We start from the raw sequence: 26,383 nt of genomic DNA, 5'->3' as shown, positions 1-26,383 counted from the left end.
CACTTGCACATCTAAAACAACGTCGGAAAGTAACTCGTTCGCCTTTTGAGTCACATCAAGTATGAGTGTTAATTTTGACGCCACTAGCTCTGCAGGTTGTCATGCAATTCCTTTACCTCTCAGAAATGATTATGAAATAAAAGTGAAGTACGTGACGAGTGTGACGTTAGGAAAACATTAGGCAGCATGGAGAGATTCTGTATGGGACCACCCAACCCAAACGAGTACTGTGTGACGTGCTGCCCGGCAAGTATTCACCGAAGCACCCCGGCTAGCTCAGTCGGTAGAGCATGAAACTCTTAATCTCAGGGTCGTGGGGTCGAGCCCCACGCTGGGCGGAACGGAATTTTGTTCCGCTGCAGATGTAAATTACCGTTTTTCTGATTAACGTGATGTAATGGAAATAGCAACTTTAAAATTGCCTGCGTCTCTGTCAGTCGCAAGGAAATTGTATTTGAAGGTGAAGGTGATTTTGTAGACATGTGTGAAAGACATGTTCTGAAATGCAAGTGTTGTTGTTTGAAGAGGACATCGGTTACGTGTCAGATGTGTAGCCAAGCAGTAATGGGTCGCCATAGCTGCAAATATTAGTCGGTAATATGAAGTGTTGTCAGCTAAAGTCTGATGATCCAGACGACCGTAAGGACGAAGTACGCAAAAGAACCGCTAGGCCGCGCCTCTTTAGCTCAGTGGTAGAACACTGGTCTAGTAAACCAAGGGTCGTGAGTTCCATCCTCAAAGGAAGAAGTCGAATTTTGGAAATCAGTTGCGCGTCGTGGCCGTATAGGTAACAGTATCTGTGATGACGAACAATTAGCGACATGCCTTTTATTAAGAATTACTCTCAGATGTGATTAAGGCGAATGGCGCAGATAAAGCCTTTGCCAAAGCAGTACAGCATAAGGTGGGACGAGGCAGTCTGAATTACATTTTATAGATGTATTTCTCACATATGTAAGAGCCTCTCGCGGTCGTCGTCGTCGTCGTCGTCGTCGTCGTCGTCGTCGTCGTCGTCGTCGCCGCCGCTTCTGCAGAAGTAGCAAATGGCCATCGTGGCAAATGCGGCGAGGCACGCCCTGCCTTCGATTCCGTATGCACAAAGTGTGTGGTCTTGTTTCCCAGTCTATATTTGGTCGGTCACGTAAGAGGTTGAATGTAACGAATGGGTGGGAAAGAGCAAGGGCAGCGGCTGTGTAGAACGAAAACACAAATTATCAGCGGTGTGAGCGTTTCGAGATGAGTCATATACAAGTTGCACTTGGTCGTCAGTGACTGTGTGGCCTAATGGACAGTCGCCTTTCGGCACGCTAGCGGCACGGACGTCTTGTTTACGTCCTCGCCGCGCAGCTCGCTCGCGGAGTTGTTTACGTGATTCTGCCGTCTTAGCGCGCTATATTTCATTCGACAGAGAATGGCTTATGCCCACCGAAAATCGACACTGAAGATTAGCTTTGCACCTGAATATGCCCGACCAAAAGCACTGGAAATCGAACAGTTTATCAGAGATGAAGTCAAGATTGACTGCAACGATCTTGTTGGCATCCACCTTTCTATAGTGAGCAGTGTGGTATACGTGAAATTGGTCAACGAAGACATATGTGAAAAAAATTCTAGATGCAACTCGAAGTGGTCTTAAGTTCCGTCACTCTGATGGACACATCGGTGACGTAACTGTGGAACATGCGGGACTTGGACTGCGCACGATACGTGTTTTTGAACTCCCTTTCGAGGTGCCTTCAGAGGTAGTGGTATCTGCATTCCATCCATATGGAAAAGTGATTAGCCACACAGCTGAGAAATGGGTTCAGTTCACTACATACCCGGTTCTCAATGGAGTACGGCAGATCCGCATAGAACTAACCAAACATGTGCCGTCCTACTTATATATTGGTGGCTGCCGTGCAATTATTATTTATGATGGACAGCCGAAGACATGCTCGGGATGTGGCAAAGAAGGACACCTCCGTTCCAGCTGTCTGCAGCGCAGAATCACACAGTTACCGCCTGGGGACCTGCCGGCCACGACCGCTCCGACGTCGCTACCGCTGACGTTTGTCGAAGCTCTCCATAGCGACCCCCGACCGCGAACACCACTGGCTCCTACTACTGGTACATCGTCGTCTCCGGTACTGCCTCAGGCTGTTGCGGACGGACCGACGCCCTTGCCTCCTCCTCCCGACGTGTGCAGTGGTGAGCAATCTCAAGGACAGGGGATGGCCCTTGACTCCATGATTGTGCCTACCGATGCTTTTGTGCCAGAACATCCGGATCCCCAGGCGTCTTCGGACACTGAAGATCACGTGCGCAAGCAACGGTCGCCGAAGAGACGTCGGAAACGGCGGATCGCCCGGTCTGACACCTGCAGGACGCAGTCTCAAGACGATGAAGATCAAAATTATCAAGTTGTTCCCCCGAAGGACGAATCTGTGGTGGAAGCACCAACTTGCACTCCGTCGGACGTACAACCATCCTTGCATGCACCAGGCGCTGTACCTATGGACGTTGAACAACAGCTGAGCCAGGACAACTCTTCCACCACCGACGTGACACTGCCTTCGGACTCTGCTGGTACTTCACTAGACGCACACCATCCACGCACCCTTGCGTGGTCTGACGATGTAGCCGACGAAACACCAACTAGTGAGACAGCCGCGAATGCCGCTGCTCCAGCCCACGACTCCTAATCGGCAGGGTTACAGGATGGGGATGTGCAGCCTACTGGGACAACATTCTTGTTCGCTGCTGCTCTTCGTGCCTCCATGAGCGTCCCTGTAGTCCCAATTCTACGACAATCTTACAGGATTGGCTCCATCAATGTCAACACCATTGGCACCCCTGTCAAACTACAATTGCTCCTTGATATGCTGAGGGCGTCGGACCTAGATGTTGCCCTTTTGCAGGAAGTTCGCCTGGCGACGTTTCCTAATGTCTATGGCTATGTTTCCTACCTCACGCCATGTGCCGACGGTGGCAGTGGGACAGCTATTCTTTTAAAGGAAGGCATTGATGTAGATGACGTGATTTACCTACCATCGGCTAGGGGTCTTGCTGTGACTTTCCACGGTGTTCGAGTCATCAATGTTTACGCTCCCTCGGGCACGGCCAAGCGACGGGAGCGGTCGCGATTCTATTCAGAACAGATCGCTCCTTTGTTTGTCGGACGCTACGACCATATTGTTCTTGGCGGTGACTTCAATTGTGTGTTATCCCAAAAGGACCAACAACCCCATTTCACCACATGCCAGGAACTCAAGCTGCTTGTGCATGAACTGAAACTCACCGATACTTGGGACCGCGTGCATGGCGATCGGCCTGGGTATACGTACGTCACCAGCCATTCAGCAAGTCGTCTTGACCGTGTCTACGTGTCCCCAGGACTCGTAACTGCCACGCTTGACGCTGAGATATGGCCTACCGCCTTTTCCGACCATATCGCCTACATTTGCACTGTTTCGCTCCAGAGGCAGAAGGTGTGGCGCGGTCGAGGCCTGTGGAAGCTGAATGTGGCCCACCTCAAGGATCCGGAATGTAGGCAGGTCGTAGAGACGACGTGGAACAACTGTGTGAGACGCCTTCCAGCGTATCCTTCAACACTTCGGTTGTGGATCGACTGCGCCAAGCCTGCTTTACGTCGTTCTATGATGAATTACGGTCGCGATAAAATGTTATGGCACCGACATACCATGGAATACTATTTCACAATTCTCCGGGAACTCTCAAACCTTGCCCCCTCAGTTCAACGACAGGTTGAAATTCAACGTATTAAGGCGAAGATAATTTCTCTTATGCGTCACCGCCTTGAAGGCACAGTAGTACGCGCAAGATGTCACGAATGTGTACCAGGAGAGCTCCCGTCCATGCATCATGTTATCCGAGAGAAGCAGCGGTGTCGTAGAAAGTTGATCAACGCCCTCGACATGCCAGATGGTCGTCGATTGACGTCCCAGAATGACATCGTAAGAGCCTTTGTGGATCACTACAACGAGTTCTATGCAGCAGAGGACCGGAACGTGGCGGTAATGTCTGATGTCCTCCGTTCCTTGACAGATACCCTGGACGAGTCTGCTGCGGAGATTCTCACGGCGACAATTACGGCTGATGACGTCGCCGATGCTCTTCATAAGGGTGCGGCAAACAAAGCCCCAGGTCCAGATGGGTTCCCGCTGGAGTTTTACCGCACATTTCATGACATCATGGGCTCACGCTGGACTGCGATGTATGAAGAACTGATGAACCCTGACTTTCCTCTCCCACCCGAATTCGTAGAAGGCTTGCTTATCCCGGTCCCCAAGCCATCGGGAGGTCGAGGAGTGGAACATTATCGGCCGCTGACCATGTTAAATTGTGACTTCAAGATTTTTACCCGGATTCTTGGCGCTCGCATTAGGCGCGTCGTCCCTCAAGTTATCTCTCTGGATCAAACGTGCTTTGGAGGTGATAGTAAAATTCAGACGGCACTCAGCGATTACTGTGACGTTATAGCCCTGACCATGACCTGTCGCAGTCGTGGTGCCTTAGTGACAGTGGACTTCGACCACGCCTTTGATAGAGTGAGTCATGACTTTCTCGAAAACGTACTCCGACGGATGGCCTTTCCCCACAGGTTTATACACCTCGTCTTGCAGCTTCTCCGAGGTGCCACGTCGCGGGTGCTGGTCAATGGCCGTGTGGCGGGCCCTATTAACGTCATGCGGTCGGTCCGTCAAGGATGTCCGCTGTCGATGCTGCTTTTCGCCATTGCCCTTGAGCCACTATTACACGGTTTGAGGAGCCGGTTGACAGGCATAACAATGAGGGGGACTTCTTTCATCTGCCGCGCCTATACAGATGACTTGGTGTTCTTGGTTCTATCGGAGGATGAAGTGCGAGAGGCACTGGCGTGGATCAACCAGTACGGGGCTGCTGCGGGCAGCCGTGTGAACTTGACGAAATCTAGTGCTATGCCCGTCGGTAGAGGCCTTCCAGCTGAGAGTGTGGCACCATTGCCATTAGTGGACAAGCTCAAATGTTTGGGGATCACCTTCACGCGTGATATACAGCGCACGATCTCATTTAACTACAAACGCCTGCTTCAAGCTATCCGCACGAACGTTCGTGGCAACCTCCTGAGAGCATTGGACATGTTACAAAGGGTGGATTTTGTTAACACTCATCTAGTCTCGCGACTACCCCATTTAGCACAGATTTTACCGATGCCAAAGGCAATGGCACACAGACTTCAGGCGGCGTTCGGCTACTTTGTTAGCGCGGGTCTTATCTTCAAAGTCCGCTACGACACGCTGACACTTCCTCCTCGAGATGGCGGCCTCGGCCTTGTCAACGTCCGAGCGAGAGCAGCTGCCCTTTATGTAAGTACGATGGTTAAATCGTGGATCCGCCGCCGAAACGGATTATCGGGAAGCCTGATCGATGAAGTGGCCCCTCCCTCTCGAGTGGCACCCGTCGCAGTAGCCCATATTTCTTCCCCTCTCTCACATATCCGGACCTTTTTCATCGAATACAGTTATGTCCATGCCGACTTGCCTAGTACCAGACCCCCTATGGCACGTGATGTTTACTGAATCATGATGAGAAATCACACTCGGAATGTTGTGGAAAGGCGATATCCTACGATCGCATGGCCCGTGGTATGGCGTTCTGTACACCATATATACCTAGACACGAGCGCACGTGCGACCTGGTATTTGGTCGTTAATGGAAAATACATGACACAACTTCGTCTACATGCCATAAAAATGACAGATTCGCCGCTGTGTCCTCGCTGTCAAACGCTTGATACGGACGAACATCGACTGATGTTTGGATCTTCTGCAGAGGTGTGGCAGCTGATTCAGAAGATGCTTGCCTTTCTTCTACGTACGGCTCCCCATGCCATTACACCGAAATCTCTTCTGTTCCCAGATGAGACATACTTCCCAAGTACGAAGACCAACGCTGTGATCTGGATAAAAGGTCTCTCGATCTCTTATTTGTTCCATGAAGGTGATAAGAGTGTTCTTGATTTTTGGACATTCCTGCAAGATCGCTTTACTTTTCTCATGCACCATCCGCGATACCGTCAGTACTATGCCAACTTTTTGGGTAGTGCCTTCTTCGATCCCCCCTGCAGCTGGGGTGTCCCAGGTATGAGAAGATGACTTCAATGAGAGTGTGTAATACCAGGACTCAGTCCCATGTACCGGAAAATGCAATATTCTTCGTGAAGACGTGCCTGGAACATGCCTGACTGCCGTGGGATTCGGTGTGCGTCTACCCACAAGTTCGCGGGACGCGGATGCTGCTTGTCTGTTCTGCCAGGAGGGCGTTTTCTTTAATTCCTATAATTCCCTTTCTATTTTATATGTTACTGATGGTAATTCCACATAATTTTTTTTTTCGCCTGGAGGGCGTCCTATGTGATATGAACAAATATATGTAAAATAAATAAATTAGTTCATAAAAAAAAGGGGAAGCGTCCAAAAAAAAAATGGATAAGGCGTCGGACTTCGGATCTGAAGATTACAGGTTCGAATGCTGTCACGCTCGTGTTTTATCAGTTCTGAAAAAGAAACATACCGTTTTAATGTAGCATTTGAGCAGTACGAAACCGTCTGAATGTTGCTGTTGACCATTTTCTGCTTGGAGATGCTCTTGAGCTTGAAACACACACTACAAGACCGGTGTTAACTAGCGAAATAGTCGGCAGAGTGCCGTCACCGCGAGTTTCCACTGGCACTTGCACATCTAAAACAACGTCGGAAAGTAACTCTTTCGCCTTTTGAGTCACATCAAGTATGAGTGTTAATTTTGACGCCACTAGCTCTGCAGGTTGTCATGCAACTCCTTTACCTCTCAGAAACGATTATGAAATTAAAGTGAAGTACGTGACGAGTGTGACGTTAGGAAAACATTAGACAGCATGGAGAGATTCTCTATGGGACCACCCAACCCAAACGAGTACTGTGTGACGTGCTGCCCGGCATGTATACACCGAAGCAACCCCTTCTAGCTCAGTCGGTAGAGCATGAGACTCTTAATCTCAGGGTCGTGGGTTCGAGCCTCACGCTGGGCGGAACGGAATTATGTTCCGCTGCAGATGTAAATTACCGTTTTTCTGATTAACGTGATGTAATGGAAATAGCAACTTTAAACTTTGCCTACGTCTCTGTCAGTCGCAAGGAAACTGTATTTGAAGGCGAAGGTGATTTTGTAGACATGTGTGAAAGACATGTTCTGAAATGCAAGTGTTGTTGTTTGGAGAGGACATCGGTTACGTGTCAGATGTGTAGCCAAGCAGTAATGGGTCGCCATAGCTGCAAATATTAGTCGGTAATATGAAGTGTTTTCAGCTGAAGTCTGATGATCCAGACGACCGTAAGGACGAAGTACGCAAAAGTACCGCTAGGCCGCGCCTCTTTAGCTCAGTGACTCCAAACACAAGTGTCTGTAAATGGGCATTTCACTCCACCCATTGAAATTCGCAACGGCGTCCCGCAGGGAAGTCCTTTGTCAATGCTCCTGTATGTTGTTGCACTGGAGCCTTTACTAAGGAGACTCGATGTCGATCTTGAGGGCATCACGATATCTGGCGTTAACAACGTCACCAATGCATATGCTGATGACGTTGGAGTGGTTATTCGTAGTAACGAAGATTTAGAGAAATTAACTACGAATATTCAGATCTTTTGTGAAGCTACAGGCGCTAGGGTTAACGAGGTGAAGAGTTCGTTTTTAAATCTTAAAGGTCTTCAAGATGTCCGTTTGGAATGGGCACGCTCCGTCGATCGTCACACTGCTCTGGGTGTCACCTTTTACCGATGTCCGCTTCAGACCATGACCTACAATTGGAAGAAAGTACTGGATACAATCAGAGGAGCCACAATACTCAATCAGACCAGACATCTGAACATTAAACAACGAATCAGAATAATTAATTGGTCCATTTTATCAAAAGCTATATATATAGGTCAAATATTGCCAGTTTCGAAACCCATTGCCAAACGTATAATGAGTATCATTTGCCGATTTATATGGACAGGAAATATTTTTAGAGTAGCAGTCGGTACAGTTACGTTACCTTCCGCTGAAGGGGGCCTAGGTTTAACAGATATATGGCGGAAGACTACGGCGTTATATATAATGAGGACCCTACAAATTATAGAAAAACATCCACATAGTATTACAGCCAGGCTGTATCGACTCCTACAGCCAGAAAATTTACGTCCACCCATAAATATAGGCGGAATTAATTATAAATTGAAATATATTCGCCAGTTCTTTTTAGAGATTAGCTACATGGACAGTATTGTTACGAATCCACAATCAAGGAATTGCAGGAAATTAATGGAACTCTTAACAACGAAAGAACATGTCAACAAAATGGAGTGCAGATATCCCGACAAAGACTGGAAAAGAATTTGGAAAAATATTAGTAATCGTGAACTGTCTTCCGACATTCAGGCAACCTGGTACCGAGTTATTAATAACGTAGTTTCCACTAACGAAAAGTTGCACTCCATTGGTCTTAGTGACACGATTGTGTGCACCCGATGTGACGCAGTTGACACATTGATCCACCGCTTTCTCTGTGGCGGATACGCCGAAATATGGAGGGGACTCCAACGGCGGGTAGCCTTTATAACCAGAACTGTTAGTACTGAGATCAATGTTGAAAAATTACTCTTCCCCGATGGTGTTTTCTTCCCTGTCCAAAAAACCAATGCTGTGTTGTGGTTGTTTGGCAATTATGTACATTACGTTATATCTGAACACGGCAATGACCGTGTTTTAGAATACGAATTATACGAACGAGCAAAATATTATCAGATATGTACGCGCAGGGACCACAAAAAAACTTTTGGTAACATGTTACACATTCTGTTTCAGAGACAAGGGATTGGATAAACATCTTAATAGCCCTCGTCTACGAAAAATGTAGTCACAGGCCAAAGTAGGGGATCGCTGTTGAGGGTGAAGTACGGTGGGGACTTCGTGTGCCCCAGGGCCGCTACGGTAGCCGTGAAGGCCTCGGACAGAACCCCGAAACGGCACTGCGGCTTCACACTTACTGCTGGATGAACCCCATATCTCTAGCAACTACTTTCATCTATGATGATTTTCCAGGATCTCGGTAATATCGGAAGGTGGTTTCGTTGCACACAATGCAGTGGAAGCTTCTTGCACGTGTTCCTCAGTTACAATCTTTCTATTTTTGTTTAATTTTTTTCAGTATGAAGCAAGAGTGACATTTTATTAATTCCCAAGAAGCCTTAATTTTTCAATTTTCAGTTCTACGGAGGAGAAGCCTCACATGGCGAAGAAGCCAAACATCATTTCATTTCCCTAACTGTCACAGTAAATTTGAAAAAAAATCAGTCGATATAGCATAGAAGCTCGCCGAAGAAGGCATGAAAGGAGAGCGAATGGATGGGCTGTGTGGGGAGAAGGGAGGCCCAAAAGTAAAATAAAAAATAAAAAGAAAAACAAAGAAAAGGTAAAAAAAAAGAAAAAAAAAGACAAAACAAAAAAAAGAAAAAAAAAGTAGTAGAGCACTGGACTAGTAAAGCAAGGGTCGTGAGTTCCATCCTCAAAGGAAGAAGTCGAATTTTGGAAATCAGTTGCGCGTCGTGGCCGTATAGCTAACAGTATCTGTGATGACGAACAATTAGCGACATGCCTTTTATTAAGAATTACTCTCAGATGTGATTAAGGCGAATGGCGCAGAAAAAGCCTTTGCCAAAGCGGTACAGCATAAGGTGGGACGAGGCAGTCTGAATTACATTTTATAGATGTATTTCTCACATATGTCAGAGCCTCTCGCGGTCGTCGTCGTCCCCGCCGCCGCTTCTGCAGAAGTAGCAAATGGCCATCGTGGCAAATGCGGCGAGGCACGCCCTGCCTTCGATTCCGTATGCACAAAGTGTGTGGTCTTGTTTCCCAGTCTATATTTGGTCGGTCACGTAAGAGGTTGAATGTAACGAATGGGTGGGAAAGAGCAAGGGCAGCGGCTGTGTAGAACGAAAACACAAATTATCAGGGGTGTGAGCGTTTCGAGATGAGTCATATACAAGTTGCACTTGGTCGTCAGTGACTGTGTGGCCTAATGGATAAGGCGTCGGACTTCGGATCTGAAGATTACAGGTTCGAATGCTGTCACGCTCGTGTTTTATCAGTTCTGAAAAAGAAACATACCGTTTTAATGTAGCATTTGAGCAGTACGAAACCGTCTGAATGTTGCTGTTGACCATTTTCTGCTTGGAGATGCTCTTGAGCTTGAAACACACACTACAAGACCGGTGTTAACTAGCGAAATGGTCGGCAGAGTGCCGTCACGGTGAGTTTCCACTGGCACTTGCACATCTAAAACAACGTCGGAAAGTAACTCGTTCGCCTTTTGAGTCACATCAAGTATGAGTGTTAATTTTGACGCCACTAGCTCTGCAGGTTGTCATGCAACTCCTTTACCTCTCAGAAATGATTATGAAATAAAAGTGAAGTACGTGACGAGTGTGACGTTAGGAAAACATTAGACAGCATGGAGAGATTCTGTATGGGACCACCCAACCCAAACGACTACTGTGTGACGTGCTGCCCGGCAAGTATTCACCGAAGCACCCCGGCTAGCTCAGTCGGTAGACCATGAGACTCTTAATCTCAGGGTCGTGTGTTCGAGCCCCACGCTGGGCGGAACATAATTTTGTTCCGCTGTAGATGTAAATTACCGTTTCTCTGATTAACGTGATGTAATGGAAATAGCAACTTTAAACTTTGCCTACGTCTCTGTCAGTCGCAAGGAAACTGTATTTGAAGGTGAAGGTGATTTTGTAGACATGTGTGAAAGACATGTTCTGAAATGCAAGTGTTGTTGTTTGGAGAGGACATCGGTTACGTGTCAGATGTGTAGCCAAGCAGTAATGGGTCGCCATAGCTGCAAATATTAGTCGGTAATATGAAGTGTTGTCAGCTGAAGTCTGATGATCCAGACGACCGTAAGGACGAAGTACGCAAAAGTACCACTAGGCCGCGCCTCTTTAGCTCATTGGTAGAGCACTGGTCTAGTAAACCAAGGGTCGTGAGTTCCATCGTCAAAGGAAGAAGTCGAATTTTGGAAATCAGATGCGCGTCGTGGCCGTATAGTTAACAGTATCTGTGATGACGAACAATTAGCGACATGCCTTTTATTAAGAATTACTCTCAGATGTGATTAAGGCGAATGGCGCAGATAAAGCCTTTGCCAAAGCGGTACAGCATAAGGCGGGGCGAAGCAGCCTGAATTACATTTTATAGATGTAATTCTCACATATGTCAGAGCCTCTCGCGGTCGTCGTCGTCCCCGCCGCCGCTTCTGCAGAAGTAGCAAGTGGCCATCGTGGCAAATGCGGCGAGGCACGCCCTGCCTTCGATTCCGTACGCACAAAGTGTGTGGTCTTGTTTCGCAGTCTATATTTGGTCGGTCACGTAAGAGGTTGAATGTAACGAATGGGTGGGAAAGAGCAAGGGCAGCGGCTGTGTAGAACGAAAACACAAATTATCAGGGGTGTGAGCGTTTCGAGATGAGTCATATACTAGTTCCACTTGGTCGTCAGTGACTATGTTGCCTAATGGATAAGGCGTCGGACTTCGGATCTGAAGATTACAGGTTCGAATGCTGTCACGCTCGTGTTTTATCTGTTCTGAAAAAGAAACATACCGTTTTAATGTAGCATTTGAGCAGTACGAAACCGTCTGAATGTTGCTGTTGACCATTTTCTGCTTGGAGATGCTCTTGAGCTTGAAACACACACTACAAGACCGGTGTTAACTAGCGAAATGGTCGGCAGAGTGCCGTCACGGTGAGTTTCCACTGGCACTTGCACATCTAAAACAACGTCGGAAAGTAACTCGTTCGCCTTTTGAGTCACATCAAGTCTGAGTGTTAATTTTGACGCCACTAGCTCTGCAGGTTGTCATGCAATTCCTTTACCTCTCAGAAACGATTATGAAATAAAAGTGAAGTACGTGACGAGTGTGACGTTAGGAAAACATTAGGCAGCATGGAGAGATTCTGTATGGGACCACCCAACCCAAACGAGTACTGTGTGACGTGCTGCCCGGCAAGTATTCACCGAAGGACCCCGGCTAGCTCAGTCGGTATAGCATGAGACTCTTAATGTCAGGGTCGTGGGTTCGAGCCCCACCCTGGGCGGAACGGAATTTTGTTCCGCTGCAGATGTAAATTACCGTTTTTCTGATTAACGTGATGTAATGGAAATAGCAACTTTATCTTTGCCTACGTCTCTGTCGGTCGCAAGGAAACTGTATTTGAAGGTAAAGGTGATTTTGTAGACATGTGTGAAAGACATGTTCTGAAATGCAAGTGTTGTTGTTTGGAGAGGACATCGGTTACGTGTCAGATGTGTAGCCAAGCAGTAATGGGTCGCCATAGCTGCAAATATTAGTCGGTAATATGAAGTGTTGTCAGCTGAAGTCTGATGATCCAGACGACCGTAAGGACGAAGTACGCAAAAGTACCTCTAGGCCGCGCCTCTTTAGCTCAGTGGTAGAGCACTGGTCTAGTAAACCAAGGGTCGTGAGTTCCATCCTCAAAGGAAGAAGTCGAATTTTGGAAATCAGTTGCGCGTCGTGGCCGTATAGCAAACAGTATCTGTGATGACGAACAATTAGCAACATGCCTTTTATTGAGAATTACTCTCAGATGTGATTAAGGCGAATGGCGCAGATAAAGCCTTTGCCAAAGCGGTACAGGATAAGGTGGGACGAGGCAGTCTGAATTACATTTTATAGATGTATTTCTCACATATGTCAGAGCCTCTCGCTGTCGTCGTCGCCGCCGCCGCTTTTGCAGAAGTAGCGAATGGCCATCGTGGCAAATGTGGCGAGGCACACCCTGCCTTCGATTCCGTACGCACAAAGTGTGTGGTCTTGTTTCCCAGTCTATATTTGGTAGGTCACGTAAGAAGTTGAATGTAACGAATGGGTGGGAAAGAGCAAGGGCAGCGGCTGTGTAGAACGAAAACACAAATTATCAGGGGTGTGAGGGTTTCGAGATGAGTCATATACAAGTTGCACTTGGTCGTCAGTGACTGTGTGGCCTAATGGATAAGGCGTCGGACTTCGGATCTGAAGTTTACAGGTTCGAATGCTGTCACGCTCGTGTTTTATCAGTTCTGAAAAAGAAACATACCGTTTTAATGTAGCATTTGAGCAGTACGAAACCGTCTGAATGTTGCTGTTGACCATTTTCTGCTTGGAGATGCTCTTGAGCTTGAAACATACACTACAAGACCGGTGATAACTAGCGAAATGGTCGGCAGAGTGCCGTCACCGCGAGTTTCCACTGGCACTTGCACATCTAAAACAACGTCGGAAAGTAACTCGTTCGCCTTTTGAGTCACATCAAGTATGAGTGTTAATTTTGACGCCACTAGCTCTGCAGGTTGTCGTGCAAATCCTTTACCTCTCAGAAATGATTATGAAATAAAAGTGAAGTACGTGACGAGTGTGACGTTAGGAAAACATTAGGCAGCATGGAGAGATTCTGTATGGGACCACCCAACCCAAACGAGTACTGTGTGACGTGCTGCCCGGCAAGTGTTCACCGAAGCACCCCGGCTAGCTCAGTCGGTAGACCATGAGACTCTTAATCTCAGGGTCGTGGGTTCGAGCCCCACGCTGGGCGGAAATTAATTTTGTTCCGCTGTAGATGTAAATTACCGTTTCTCTGATTAACGTGATGTAATGGAAATAGCAACTTTAAAATTTGCCTACGTCTCTGTCAGTCACAAGGTAACTGTATTTGAAGGTGAAGGTGATTTTGTAGACATGTGTGAAAGACATGTTCTGAAATGCAAGTGTTGTTGTTTGGAGAGGAGATCGGTTACGTGTCAGATGTGTAGCCAAGCAGTAATGGGTCGCCATAGCTGCAAATATTAGTCGGTAATATGAAGTGTTTTCAGCTGAAGTCTGATGATCCAGACGACCGTAAGGACGAAGTACGCAAAAGTACCGCTAGGCCGCGCCTCTTTAGCTCTGTGGTAGAGCACTGGACTAGTAAACCACGGGTCGTGAGTTCCATCCTTAAAGGAAGAAGTCGAATTTTGGAAATCAGTTGCGCGTCGTGGCCGTATAGCAAACAGTATCTGTGATGACGAACAATTAGCGACATGCCTTTTATTAAGAATTACTCTCAGATGTGATTAAGGCGAATGGCGCAGATAAAGCCTTTGCCAAAGCGGTACAGCATAAGCTGGGACGAAGCAGTCTGAATTACATTTTATAGATGTATTTCTCACATATGTGAGAGCCTCTCGCGGTCGTCGTCGTCGTCGTCGTCGTCGTCGTCGCCGCCGCCGCTTCTGCAGAAGTAGCAAATGGCCATCGTGGCAAATGCGGCGAGGCACGCCCTGCCTTCGATTCCGTACGCACAAAGTGTGTGGTCTTGTTTCGCAGTCTATATTTGGTCGGTCACGTAAGAGGTTGAATGTAACGAATGGGTGGGAAAGAGCAAGGGCAGCGGCTGTGTAGAACGAAAACACAAATTATCAGGGGTGTGAGCGTTTCGAGATGAGTCATATACTAGTTCCACTTGGTCGTCAGTGACTATGTTGCCTAATGGATAAGGCGTCGGACTTCGGATCTGAAGATTACAGGTTCGAATGCTGTCACGCTCGTGTTTTATCTGTTCTGAAAAAGAAACATACCGTTTTAATGTAGCATTTGAGCAGTACGAAACCGTCTGAATGTTGCTGTTGACCATTTTCTGCTTGGAGATGCTCTTGAGCTTGAAACACACACTACAAGACCGGTGTTAACTAGCGAAATGGTCGGCAGAGTGCCGTCACGGTGAGTTTCCACTGGCACTTGCACATCTAAAACAACGTCGGAAAGTAACTCGTTCGCCTTTTGAGTCACATCAAGTCTGAGTGTTAATTTTGACGCCACTAGCTCTGCAGGTTGTCATGCAATTCCTTTACCTCTCAGAAACGATTATGAAATAAAAGTGAAGTACGTGACGAGTGTGACGTTAGGAAAACATTAGGCAGCATGGAGAGATTCTGTATGGGACCACCCAACCCAAACGAGTACTGTGTGACGTGCTGCCCGGCAAGTACTCACCGAAGGACCCCGGCTAGCTCAGTCGGTATAGCATGAGACTCTTAATGTCAGGGTCGTGGGTTCGAGCCCCACCCTGGGCGGAACGGAATTTTGTTCCGCTGCAGATGTAAATTACCGTTTTTCTGATTAACGTGATGTAATGGAAATAGCAACTTTATCTTTGCCTACGTCTCTGTCGGTCGCAAGGAAACTGTATTTGAAGGTAAAGGTGATTTTGTAGACATGTGTGAAAGACATGTTCTGAAATGCAAGTGTTGTTGTTTGGAGAGGACATCGGTTACGTGTCAGATGTGTAGCCAAGCAGTAATGGGTCGCCATAGCTGCAAATATTAGTCGGTAATATGAAGTGTTGTCAGCTGAAGTCTGATGATCCAGACGACCGTAAGGACGAAGTACGCAAAAGTACCTCTAGGCCGCGCCTCTTTAGCTCAGTGGTAGAGCACTGGTCTAGTAAACCAAGGGTCGTGAGTTCCATCCTCAAAGGAAGAAGTCGAATTTTGGAAATCAGTTGCGCGTCGTGGCCGTATAGCAAACAGTATCTGTGATGACGAACAATTAGCAACATGCCTTTTATTGAGAATTACTCTCAGATGTGATTAAGGCGAATGGCGCAGATAAAGCCTTTGCCAAAGCGGTACAGGATAAGGTGGGACGAGGCAGTCTGAATTACATTTTATAGATGTATTTCTCACATATGTCAGAGCCTCTCGCTGTCGTCGTCGCCGCCGCCGCTTTTGCAGAAGTAGCGAATGGCCATCGTGGCAAATGTGGCGAGGCACACCCTGCCTTCGATTCCGTACGCACAAAGTGTGTGGTCTTGTTTCCCAGTCTATATTTGGTAGGTCACGTAAGAAGTTGAATGTAACGAATGGGTGGGAAAGAGCAAGGGCAGCGGCTGTGTAGAACGAAAACACAAATTATCAGGGGTGTGAGGGTTTCGAGATGAGTCATATACAAGTTGCACTTGGTCGTCAGTGACTGTGTGGCCTAATGGATAAGGCGTCGGACTTCGGATCTGAAGTTTACAGGTTCGAATGCTGTCACGCTCGTGTTTTATCAGTTCTGAAAAAGAAACATACCGTTTTAATGTAGCATTTGAGCAGTACGAAACCGTCTGAATGTTGCTGTTGACCATTTTCTGCTTGGAGATGCTCTTGAGCTTGAAACATACACTACAAGACCGGTGATAACTAGCGAAATGGTCGGCAGAGTGCCGTCACCGCGAGTTTCCACTGGCACTTGCACATCTAAAACAACGTCGGAAAGTAACTCGTTCGCCTTTTGAGTCACATCAAGTATGAGTGTTAATTTTGACGCCACTAGCTCTGCAGGTTGTCGTGCAAATCCTTTACCTCTCAGAAATGATTATGAAATAAAAGTGAAGTACGTGACGAGTGTGACGTTAGGAAAACATTAGGCAGCATGGAGAGATTCTGTATGGGACCACCCAACCCAAACGAGTACTGTGTGACGTGCTGCCCGGCAAGTGTTCACCGAAGCACCCCGGCTAGCTCAGTCGGTAGACCATGAGACTCTTAATCTCAGGGTCGTGGGTTCGAGCCCCACGCTGGGCGGAAATTAATTTTGTTCCGCTGTAGATGTAAATTACCGTTTCTCTGATTAACGTGATGTAATGGAAATAGCAACTTTAAAATTTGCCTACGTCTCTGTCAGTCACAAGGTAACTGTATTTGAAGGTGAAGGTGATTTTGTAGACATGTGTGAAAGACATGTTCTGAAATGCAAGTGTTGTTGTTTGGAGAGGAGATCGGTTACGTGTCAGATGTGTAGCCAAGCAGTAATGGGTCGCCATAGCTGCAAATATTAGTCGGTAATATGAAGTGTTTTCAGCTGAAGTCTGATGATCCAGACGACCGTAAGGACGAAGTACGCAAAAGTACCGCTAGGCCGCGCCTCTTTAGCTCTGTGGTAGAGCACTGGACTAGTAAACCACGGGTCGTGAGTTCCATCCTTAAAGGAAGAAGTCGAATTTTGGAAATCAGTTGCGCGTCGTGGCCGTATAGCAAACAGTATCTGTGATGACGAACAATTAGCGACATGCCTTTTATTAAGAATTACTCTCAGATGTGATTAAGGCGAATGGCGCAGATAAAGCCTTTGCCAAAGCGGTACAGCATAAGCTGGGACGAAGCAGTCTGAATTACATTTTATAGATGTATTTCTCACATATGTGAGAGCCTCTCGCGGTCGTCGTCGTCGTCGTCGTCGTCGTCGTCGCCGCCGCCGCTTCTGCAGAAGTAGCAAATGGCCATCGTGGCAAATGCGGCGAGGCACGCCCTGCCTTCGATTCCGTACGCACAAAGTGTGTGGTCTTGTTTCGCAGTCTATATTTGGTCGGTCACGTAAGAGGTTGAATGTAACGAATGGGTGGGAAAGAGCAAGGGCAGCGGCTGTGTAGAACGAAAACACAAATTATCAGGGGTGTGAGCGTTTCGAGATGAGTCATATACTAGTTCCACTTGGTCGTCAGTGACTATGTTGCCTAATGGATAAGGCGTCGGACTTCGGATCTGAAGATTACAGGTTCGAATGCTGTCACGCTCGTGTTTTATCTGTTCTGAAAAAGAAACATACCGTTTTAATGTAGCATTTGAGCAGTACGAAACCGTCTGAATGTTGCTGTTGACCATTTTCTGCTTGGAGATGCTCTTGAGCTTGAAACACACACTACAAGACCGGTGTTAACTAGCGAAATGGTCGGCAGAGTGCCGTCACGGTGAGTTTCCACTGGCACTTGCACATCTAAAACAACGTCGGAAAGTAACTCGTTCGCCTTTTGAGTCACATCAAGTCTGAGTGTTAATTTTGACGCCACTAGCTCTGCAGGTTGTCATGCAATTCCTTTACCTCTCAGAAACGATTATGAAATAAAAGTGAAGTACGTGACGAGTGTGACGTTAGGAAAACATTAGGCAGCATGGAGAGATTCTGTATGGGACCACCCAACCCAAACGAGTACTGTGTGACGTGCTGCCCGGCAAGTACTCACCGAAGGACCCCGGCTAGCTCAGTCGGTATAGCATGAGACTCTTAATGTCAGGGTCGTGGGTTCGAGCCCCACCCTGGGCGGAACGGAATTTTGTTCCGCTGCAGATGTAAATTACCGTTTTTCTGATTAACGTGATGTAATGGAAATAGCAACTTTATCTTTGCCTACGTCTCTGTCGGTCGCAAGGAAACTGTATTTGAAGGTAAAGGTGATTTTGTAGACATGTGTGAAAGACATGTTCTGAAATGCAAGTGTTGTTGTTTGGAGAGGACATCGGTTACGTGTCAGATGTGTAGCCAAGCAGTAATGGGTCGCCATAGCTGCAAATATTAGTCGGTAATATGAAGTGTTGTCAGCTGAAGTCTGATGATCCAGACGACCGTAAGGACGAAGTACGCAAAAGTACCTCTAGGCCGCGCCTCTTTAGCTCAGTGGTAGAGCACTGGTCTAGTAAACCAAGGGTCGTGAGTTCCATCCTCAAAGGAAGAAGTCGAATTTTGGAAATCAGTTGCGCGTCGTGGCCGTATAGCAAACAGTATCTGTGATGACGAACAATTAGCAACATGCCTTTTATTGAGAATTACTCTCAGATGTGATTAAGGCGAATGGCGCAGATAAAGCCTTTGCCAAAGCGGTACAGGATAAGGTGGGACGAGGCAGTCTGAATTACATTTTATAGATGTATTTCTCACATATGTCAGAGCCTCTCGCTGTCGTCGTCGCCGCCGCCGCTTTTGCAGAAGTAGCGAATGGCCATCGTGGCAAATGTGGCGAGGCACACCCTGCCTTCGATTCCGTACGCACAAAGTGTGTGGTCTTGTTTCCCAGTCTATATTTGGTAGGTCACGTAAGAAGTTGAATGTAACGAATGGGTGGGAAAGAGCAAGGGCAGCGGCTGTGTAGAACGAAAACACAAATTATCAGGGGTGTGAGGGTTTCGAGATGAGTCATATACAAGTTGCACTTGGTCGTCAGTGACTGTGTGGCCTAATGGATAAGGCGTCGGACTTCGGATCTGAAGTTTACAGGTTCGAATGCTGTCACGCTCGTGTTTTATCAGTTCTGAAAAAGAAACATACCGTTTTAATGTAGCATTTGAGCAGTACGAAACCGTCTGAATGTTGCTGTTGACCATTTTCTGCTTGGAGATGCTCTTGAGCTTGAAACACACACTACAAGACCGGTGATAACTAGCGAAATGGTCGGCAGAGTGCCGTCACCGCGAGTTTCCACTGGCACTTGCACATCTAAAACAACGTCGGAAAGTAACTCGTTCGCCTTTTGAGTCACATCAAGTATGAGTGTTAATTTTGACGCCACTAGCTCTGCAGGTTGTCGTGCAAATCCTTTACCTCTCAGAAATGATTATGAAATAAAAGTGAAGTACGTGACGAGTGTGACGTTAGGAAAACATTAGGCAGCATGGAGAGATTCTGTATGGGACCACCCAACCCAAACGAGTACTGTGTGACGTGCTGCCCGGCAAGTGTTCACCGAAGCACCCCAGCTAGCTCAGTCGGTAGACCATGAGACTCTTAATCTCAGGGTCGTGGGTTCGAGCCCCACGCTGGGCGGAAATTAATTTTGTTCCGCTGTAGATGTAAATTACCGTTTCTCTGATTAACGTGATGTAATGGAAATAGCAACTTTAAAATTTGCCTACGTCTCTGTCAGTCACAAGGTAACTGTATTTGAAAGTGAAGGTGATTTTGTAGACATGTGTGAAAGACATGTTCTGAAATGCAAGTGTTGTTGTTTGGAGAGGAGATCGGTTACGTGTCAGATGTGTAGCCAAGCAGTAATGGGTCGCCATAGCTGCAAATATTAGTCGGTAATATGAAGTGTTTTCAGCTGAAGTCTGATGATCCAGACGACCGTAAGGACGAAGTACGCAAAAGTACCGCTAGGCCGCGCCTCTTTAGCTCTGTGGTAGAGCACTGGACTAGTAAACCATGGGTCGTGAGTTCCATCCTTAAAGGAAGAAGTCGAATTTTGGAAATCAGTTGCGCGTCGTGGCCGTATAGCAAACAGTATCTGTGATGACGAACAATTAGCGACATGCCTTTTATTAAGAATTACTCTCAGATGTGATTAAGGCGAATGGCGCAGATAAAGCCTTTGCCAAAGCGGTACAGCATAAGGTGGGACGAAGCAGTCTGAATTACATTTTATAGATGTATTTCTCACATATGTGAGAGCCTCTCGCGGTCGTCGTCGTCGTCGTCGTCGTCGTCGTCGTCGCCGCCGCCGCTTCTGCAGAAGTAGCAAATGGCCATCGTGGCAAATGCGGCGAGGCACGCCCTGCCTTCGATTCCGTACGCACAAAGTGTGTGGTCTTGTTTCGCAGTCTATATTTGGTCGGTCACGTAAGAGGTTGAATGTAACGAATGGGTGGGAAAGAGCAAGGGCAGCGGCTGTGTAGAACGAAAACACAAATTATCAGGGGTGTGAGCGTTTCGAGATGAGTCATATACTAGTTCCACTTGGTCGTCAGTGACTATGTTGCCTAATGGATAAGGCGTCGGACTTCGGATCTGAAGATTACAGGTTCGAATGCTGTCACGCTCGTGTTTTATCTGTTCTGAAAAAGAAACATACCGTTTTAATGTAGCATTTGAGCAGTACGAAACCGTCTGAATGTTGCTGTTGACAATTTTCTGCTTGGAGATGCTCTTGAGCTTGAAACACACACTACAAGACCGGTGTTAACTAGCGAAATGGTCGGCAGAGTGCCGTCACGGTGAGTTTCCACTGGCACTTGCACATCTAAAACAACGTCGGAAAGTAACTCGTTCGCCTTTTGAGTCACATCAAGTCTGAGTGTTAATTTTGACGCCACTAGCTCTGCAGGTTGTCATGCAATTCCTTTACCTCTCAGAAACGATTATGAAATAAAAGTGAAGTACGTGACGAGTGTGACGTTAGGAAAACATTAGGCAGCATGGAGAGATTCTGTATGGGACCACCCAACCCAAACGAGTACTGTGTGACGTGCTGCCCGGCAAGTACTCACCGAAGGACCCCGGCTAGCTCAGTCGGTATAGCATGAGACTCTTAATGTCAGGGTCGTGGGTTCGAGCCCCACCCTGGGCGGAACGGAATTTTGTTCCGCTGCAGATGTAAATTACCGTTTTTCTGATTAACGTGATGTAATGGAAATAGCAACTTTATCTTTGCCTACGTCTCTGTCGGTCGCAAGGAAACTGTATTTGAAGGTAAAGGTGATTTTGTAGACATGTGTGAAAGACATGTTCTGAAATGCAAGTGTTGTTGTTTGGAGAGGACATCGGTTACGTGTCAGATGTGTAGCCAAGCAGTAATGGGTCGCCATAGCTGCAAATATTAGTCGGTAATATGAAGTGTTGTCAGCTGAAGTCTGATGATCCAGACGACCGTAAGGACGAAGTACGCAAAAGTACCTCTAGGCCGCGCCTCTTTAGCTCAGTGGTAGAGCACTGGTCTAGTAAACCAAGGGTCGTGAGTTCCATCCTCAAAGGAAGAAGTCGAATTTTGGAAATCAGTTGCGCGTCGTGGCCGTATAGCAAACAGTATCTGTGATGACGAACAATTAGCAACATGCCTTTTATTGAGAATTACTCTCAGATGTGATTAAGGCGAATGGCGCAGATAAAGCCTTTGCCAAAGCGGTACAGGATAAGGTGGGACGAGGCAGTCTGAATTACATTTTATAGATGTATTTCTCACATATGTCAGAGCCTCTCGCTGTCGTCGTCGCCGCCGCCGCTTTTGCAGAAGTAGCAAATGGCCATCGTGGCAAATGCGGCGAGGCACGCCCTGCCTTCGATTCCGTACGCACAAAGTGTGTGGTCTTGTTTCGCAGTCTATATTTGGTCGGTCACGTAAGAGGTTGAATGTAACGAATGGGTGGGAAAGAGCAAGGGCAGCGGCTGTGTAGAACGAAAACACAAATTATCAGGGGTGTGAGCGTTTCGAGATGAGTCATATACAAGCTGCACTTGGTCCTCCGTGACTGTGTGGCCTAATGGATAAGGCGTCGGACTTCGGATCTGAAGATTACAGGTTCGAATGCTGTCACGCTCGTGTTTTATCAGTTCTGAAAAAGAAACATACCGTTTTAATGTAGCACTTGAGCAGTACGAAACCGTCTGAATGTTGCTGTTGACCATTTTCTGCTTGGAGATGCTCTTGAGCTTGAAACACACACTACAAGACCGGTGTTAACTAGCGAAATGGTCGGCAGAGTGCCGTCACCGCGAGTTTCCACTGGCACTTGCACATCTAAAACAACGTCGGAAAGTAACTCGTTCGCCTTTTGAGTCACATCAAGTATGAGTGTTAATTTTGACGCCACTAGCTCTGCAAGTTGTCATGCAATTCCTTTACCTCTCAGAAATGATTATGAAATAAAAGTGAAGTACGTGACGGGTGTGACGTTAGGAAAACATTAGGCAGCATGGAGAGATTCTGTATGGGACCACCCAACCCAAACGAGTACTGTGTGACGTGCTGCCCGGCACGTATTCACCGAAGCAGGCCGGCTAGCTCAATCGGTAGAGCATGAGACTCTAAATCTCAGTGTCGTTGGTTCGAGCCCCACAATGGGTGGAACGGAATTTCGTTCCACTGCATATGTAAATTACCGTTTTTCTGATTAACGTGATGTAATGGAAGTAGCAACTTTACACTTTGCCTACGTCTCTGTCAGTCGCAAGGAAACTGTATTTGAAGGTGAAGGTGATTTTGTAGACATGTGTGACAGACATGTTCTGAAATGCAAGTGTTGTGGTTTGGAGAGGACATCGGTTACGTGTCAGATGTGTAGCCAAGCAGTAATGGGTCGCCATAGCTGCAAATATTAGTCGGTAATATGAAGTGTTGTCAGCTGAAGTCTGATGATCCAGACGACCGTAAGGACGAAGTACGCAAACGTACCGCCAGGCAGCGCCTCTTTAGCTCAGTGGTAGAGCGATGGACTGGTAAACCAAGGGTCGTGAGTTCCATCCTCAAAGGAAGAAGTCGAATTTTGGAAATCAGTTGCGCGTCGTTGCCGTATAGCAAACAGTATCTGTGATGACGAACAATTAGCGACATGCCTTTTATTAAGTATTACTCTCAGATGCGATTAAGGCGAATGGCGCAGATAAAGCCTTTGCCAAAGCGGTACCGCATAAGGTGGGACGAGGCAGTCTGAATTACATTTTATAGATGTATTTCTCACATATGTGAGAGCCTCTCGCTGTCGTCGTCGTCGTCGTCGTCGCCGCCGCCGCTTCTGCAGAAGTAGCAAATGGCCATCGTGGCAAATGCGGCGAGGCACGCCCTGCCTTCGATTCCGTACGCACAAAGTGTGTGGTCTTGTTTCGCAGTCTATATTTGGTAGGTCACGTAAGAAGTTGAATGTAACGAATGGGTGGGAAAGAGCAAGGGCAGCGGCTGTGTAGAACGAAAACACAAATTATCAGGTGTGTGAGCGTTTAGAGATGAGTCATATACAAGTTGCACTTGGTCCTCCGTGACTGTGTGGCCTAATGGATAAGGCGTCGGACTTCGTATCTGAAGATTACAGGTTCGAATGCTGTCACGCTCGTGTTTTATCAGTTCTGAAAAAGAAACATACCGTTTTAATGTAGCACTTGAGCAGTACGAAACCGTCTGAATGTTGCTGTTGACCATTTTCTGCTTGGAGATGCTCTTGAGCTTGAAACACACACTACTAGACCGGTGTTAACTAGCGAAATGGTCGGCAGAGTGCCGTCACCGCGAGTTTCCACTGGCACTTGCACATCTAAAACAACGTCGGAAAGTAACTCGTTCGCCTTTTGAGTCACATCAAGTATGAGTGTTAATTTTGACGCCACTAGCTCTGCAGGTTGTCATGCAATTCCTTTACCTCTCAGAAATGATTATGAAATAAAGGTGAAGTACGTGACGAGTGTGACGTTAGGAAAACATTAGGCAGCATGGAGAGATTCTGTATGGGACCACCCAACCCAAACGACTACTGTGTGACGTGCTGCCCGGCAAGTATTCACCGAAGCACCCCGGCTAGCTCAGTCGGTAGACCATGAGACTCTTAATCTCAGGGTCGTGGGTTCGAGCCCCACGCTGGGCGGAAGATAATTTTGTTCCGCTGCAGATGTAAATTACCGTTTTTCTGATTAACGTGATGTAATGGAAATAGCAACTTTAAACTTTGCCTACGTCTCTGTCAGTCGCAAGGAAATTGTATTTGAAGGTGAAGGTGATTTTGTAGACATGTGTGAAAGACATGTTCTGAAATGCAAGTGTTGTGGTTTGGAGAGGACATCGGTTACGTGTCAGATGTGTAGCCAAGCAGTAATGGGTCGCCATAGCTGCATATATTAGTCGGTAATATGAATTGTTGTCAGCTGAAGTCTGATGATCCAGACGACCGTAAGGACGAAGTACGCAAAAGTACCGCTAGGCCGCGCCCCTTTAGCTCAGTGGTAGAGCACTGGACTAGTAAAACAAGGGTCGTGAGTTCCATCCACAAAGGAAGAAGTCGAATTTTGGAAATCAGTTGCGCGTCGTGGCCGTATAGCAAACAGTATCTGTGATGACGAACAATTAGCGACATTCCTTTTATTAAGAATTACTCTCAGATGTGATTAAGGCGAATGGCACAGATAAAGCCTTTGCCAAACCGGTTCAGCATAAGGTGGGATGAGGCAGTCTGAATTACATTTTATAGATGTATTTCTCACATATGTCAGAGCCTCTCGCGCGTCGTCGTCGTCGTCGTCGTCGTCGTCGTCGCCGCCGCTTCTGCAGAAGTAGCAAATGGCCATCGTGGCAAATGCGGCGAGGCACGCCCTGCCTTCGATTCCGTATGCACAAAGTGTGTGGTCTTGTTTCCCAGTCTATATTTGGTCGGTCACGTAAGAGGTTGAATGTAACGAATGGGTGGGAAAGAGCAAGGGCAGCGGCTGTGTAGAACGAAAACACAAATTATCAGGGGTGTGAGCGTTTCGAGATAAGTCTTATACAAGTTGCACTTGGTCGTCAGTGACTGTGTGGCCTAATGGATAGTCAGCCAGCGGCTGCGCTGGAGGTCGGACGTGCCGTGCTGTGTGCTGTGCTGCGTTAGCTCCGCGTGGTAAGTCTCTGCTCTTGCTGCAACGCGTCGCTGTCTATAGTATTTGTGTAGACATGAAAAAGAATTAAGAGATGTCGCAACCGCAACGAAAAGATACTTTGAAATTCACGTTTGATCGCAACTTTGTCCGACCGAGGTCATTTGATGTTGAACAGTGGTTAGAGGATGATGTTAAAATAGGACTTGATGATATTATCGGCATACATTTCTCGATTATGAACAGTGTGGTTTTCGTGAAACTTGCCGGTCCAGAATTGTGTGAAAGGATAGTTCCATCTTATGGTGGCATTCTGAAATTTAAACATGCTGACGGAAATGTTGGGGAGGTTACCGTTGCCCATGCTGGTCTAGGTATTCGGACCGTGCGAGTCTTTGAACTTCCCTTTGAAATTACAAGTGACCAGATAAATGCTGTTATTGCTCCATACGGGAAAGTTTTGAGTAATATTGCCGAACGGTGGTCTGCTGCACACAAATTCCCTGTTTTGAATGGTGTGCGCCAATTAAAAGTCGAATTGCAGAAGCACATTCCGTCGTTTATAAACGTCTGCGGATATAGAGCTGTTGTGATGTATGATGACCAACCGAAAACGTGTGCTGTCTGCAATTTACCAGGCCACGTTCGTGCAGACTGTGTTCAAAGGCGAGTGGCGCAACTGCCTGCCGGCGATGCCGTCAGGCCCCCTGCTATGTCAACGCTGCCCGTGACATATGTCGCCGTAGCGCGCGGTTTTGCAAGTGCCACTGCGCCCCCCGAAGTTACTACGAATACCGACCCACAAGCGACCGACCAACCGACCGACTCAGGTGTAGCATCTGTAGACACTCAACCCTCCTGCGAAGACATATCTGCTCCTGCCCTTGTCGCCGTGGAATCGCCCAATGAGGCAATGGATACGGACGCTACCTCAGTCGCTTCGGGTAGTGCTCCTCTGCATCCTGGAGCTTCTTTAGGAGGTATCAAAAGCGTATCAGGTGCACAGAAAACGGACTCGCAACCAGCCGTTTCTAGTGGTGCTCTTCCGAATCCTGCAGCTGCCTTAGGCACTGACCACAGCCCGTCAAGTGCAATGAAATCAGACCTGACGTCAGTCACTTCGAGTAGTGCTACTTTGCAACCTGAGGCTTCTTCAGGTACCGTCCAAAGTCCACCACGAGACGCATCTCCCAAGAAATCTAAA

The 26,383-nt window shown here is 47.2% G+C and overlaps 7 non-coding genes across 7 annotated transcripts; all 7 read left to right on the top strand.

Moving 5' to 3' along the window:
• The first annotated feature begins 265 nt into the window (after positions 1 to 265).
• Trnak-cuu (transfer RNA lysine (anticodon CUU)) lies at positions 266 to 338 on the top strand. Its single transcript has one exon. It is a non-coding gene; the product is annotated as a tRNA-Lys (tRNA).
• Positions 339 to 6,978: 6,640 nt separating this feature from the next.
• On the top strand, positions 6,979 to 7,053 carry Trnak-cuu (transfer RNA lysine (anticodon CUU)). The gene has a single exon. It is a non-coding gene; the product is annotated as a tRNA-Lys (tRNA).
• A 3,539-nt stretch (positions 7,054 to 10,592) lies between these two features.
• Positions 10,593 to 10,665, top strand: Trnak-cuu (transfer RNA lysine (anticodon CUU)). The gene has a single exon. It is a non-coding gene; the product is annotated as a tRNA-Lys (tRNA).
• Positions 10,666 to 13,584: 2,919 nt separating this feature from the next.
• Trnak-cuu (transfer RNA lysine (anticodon CUU)) lies at positions 13,585 to 13,657 on the top strand. Its single transcript has one exon. It is a non-coding gene; the product is annotated as a tRNA-Lys (tRNA).
• A 2,937-nt stretch (positions 13,658 to 16,594) lies between these two features.
• Trnak-cuu (transfer RNA lysine (anticodon CUU)) lies at positions 16,595 to 16,667 on the top strand. The gene has a single exon. It is a non-coding gene; the product is annotated as a tRNA-Lys (tRNA).
• A 2,937-nt stretch (positions 16,668 to 19,604) lies between these two features.
• Trnak-cuu (transfer RNA lysine (anticodon CUU)) lies at positions 19,605 to 19,677 on the top strand. The gene has a single exon. It is a non-coding gene; the product is annotated as a tRNA-Lys (tRNA).
• A 4,447-nt stretch (positions 19,678 to 24,124) lies between these two features.
• On the top strand, positions 24,125 to 24,197 carry Trnak-cuu (transfer RNA lysine (anticodon CUU)). Its single transcript has one exon. It is a non-coding gene; the product is annotated as a tRNA-Lys (tRNA).
• The last annotated feature ends 2,186 nt before the right edge of the window (positions 24,198 to 26,383 follow it).

The sequence above is a fragment of the Schistocerca gregaria genome, unplaced genomic scaffold (assembly GCF_023897955.1).
Source record: "Schistocerca gregaria isolate iqSchGreg1 unplaced genomic scaffold, iqSchGreg1.2 ptg000066l, whole genome shotgun sequence".
NCBI classification, from domain to species: domain Eukaryota; kingdom Metazoa; phylum Arthropoda; class Insecta; order Orthoptera; family Acrididae; genus Schistocerca; species Schistocerca gregaria.
The sequence above is the reverse complement of the archived record's forward strand: the minus strand, read 5'-3'. Positions and strand labels throughout refer to the sequence as shown.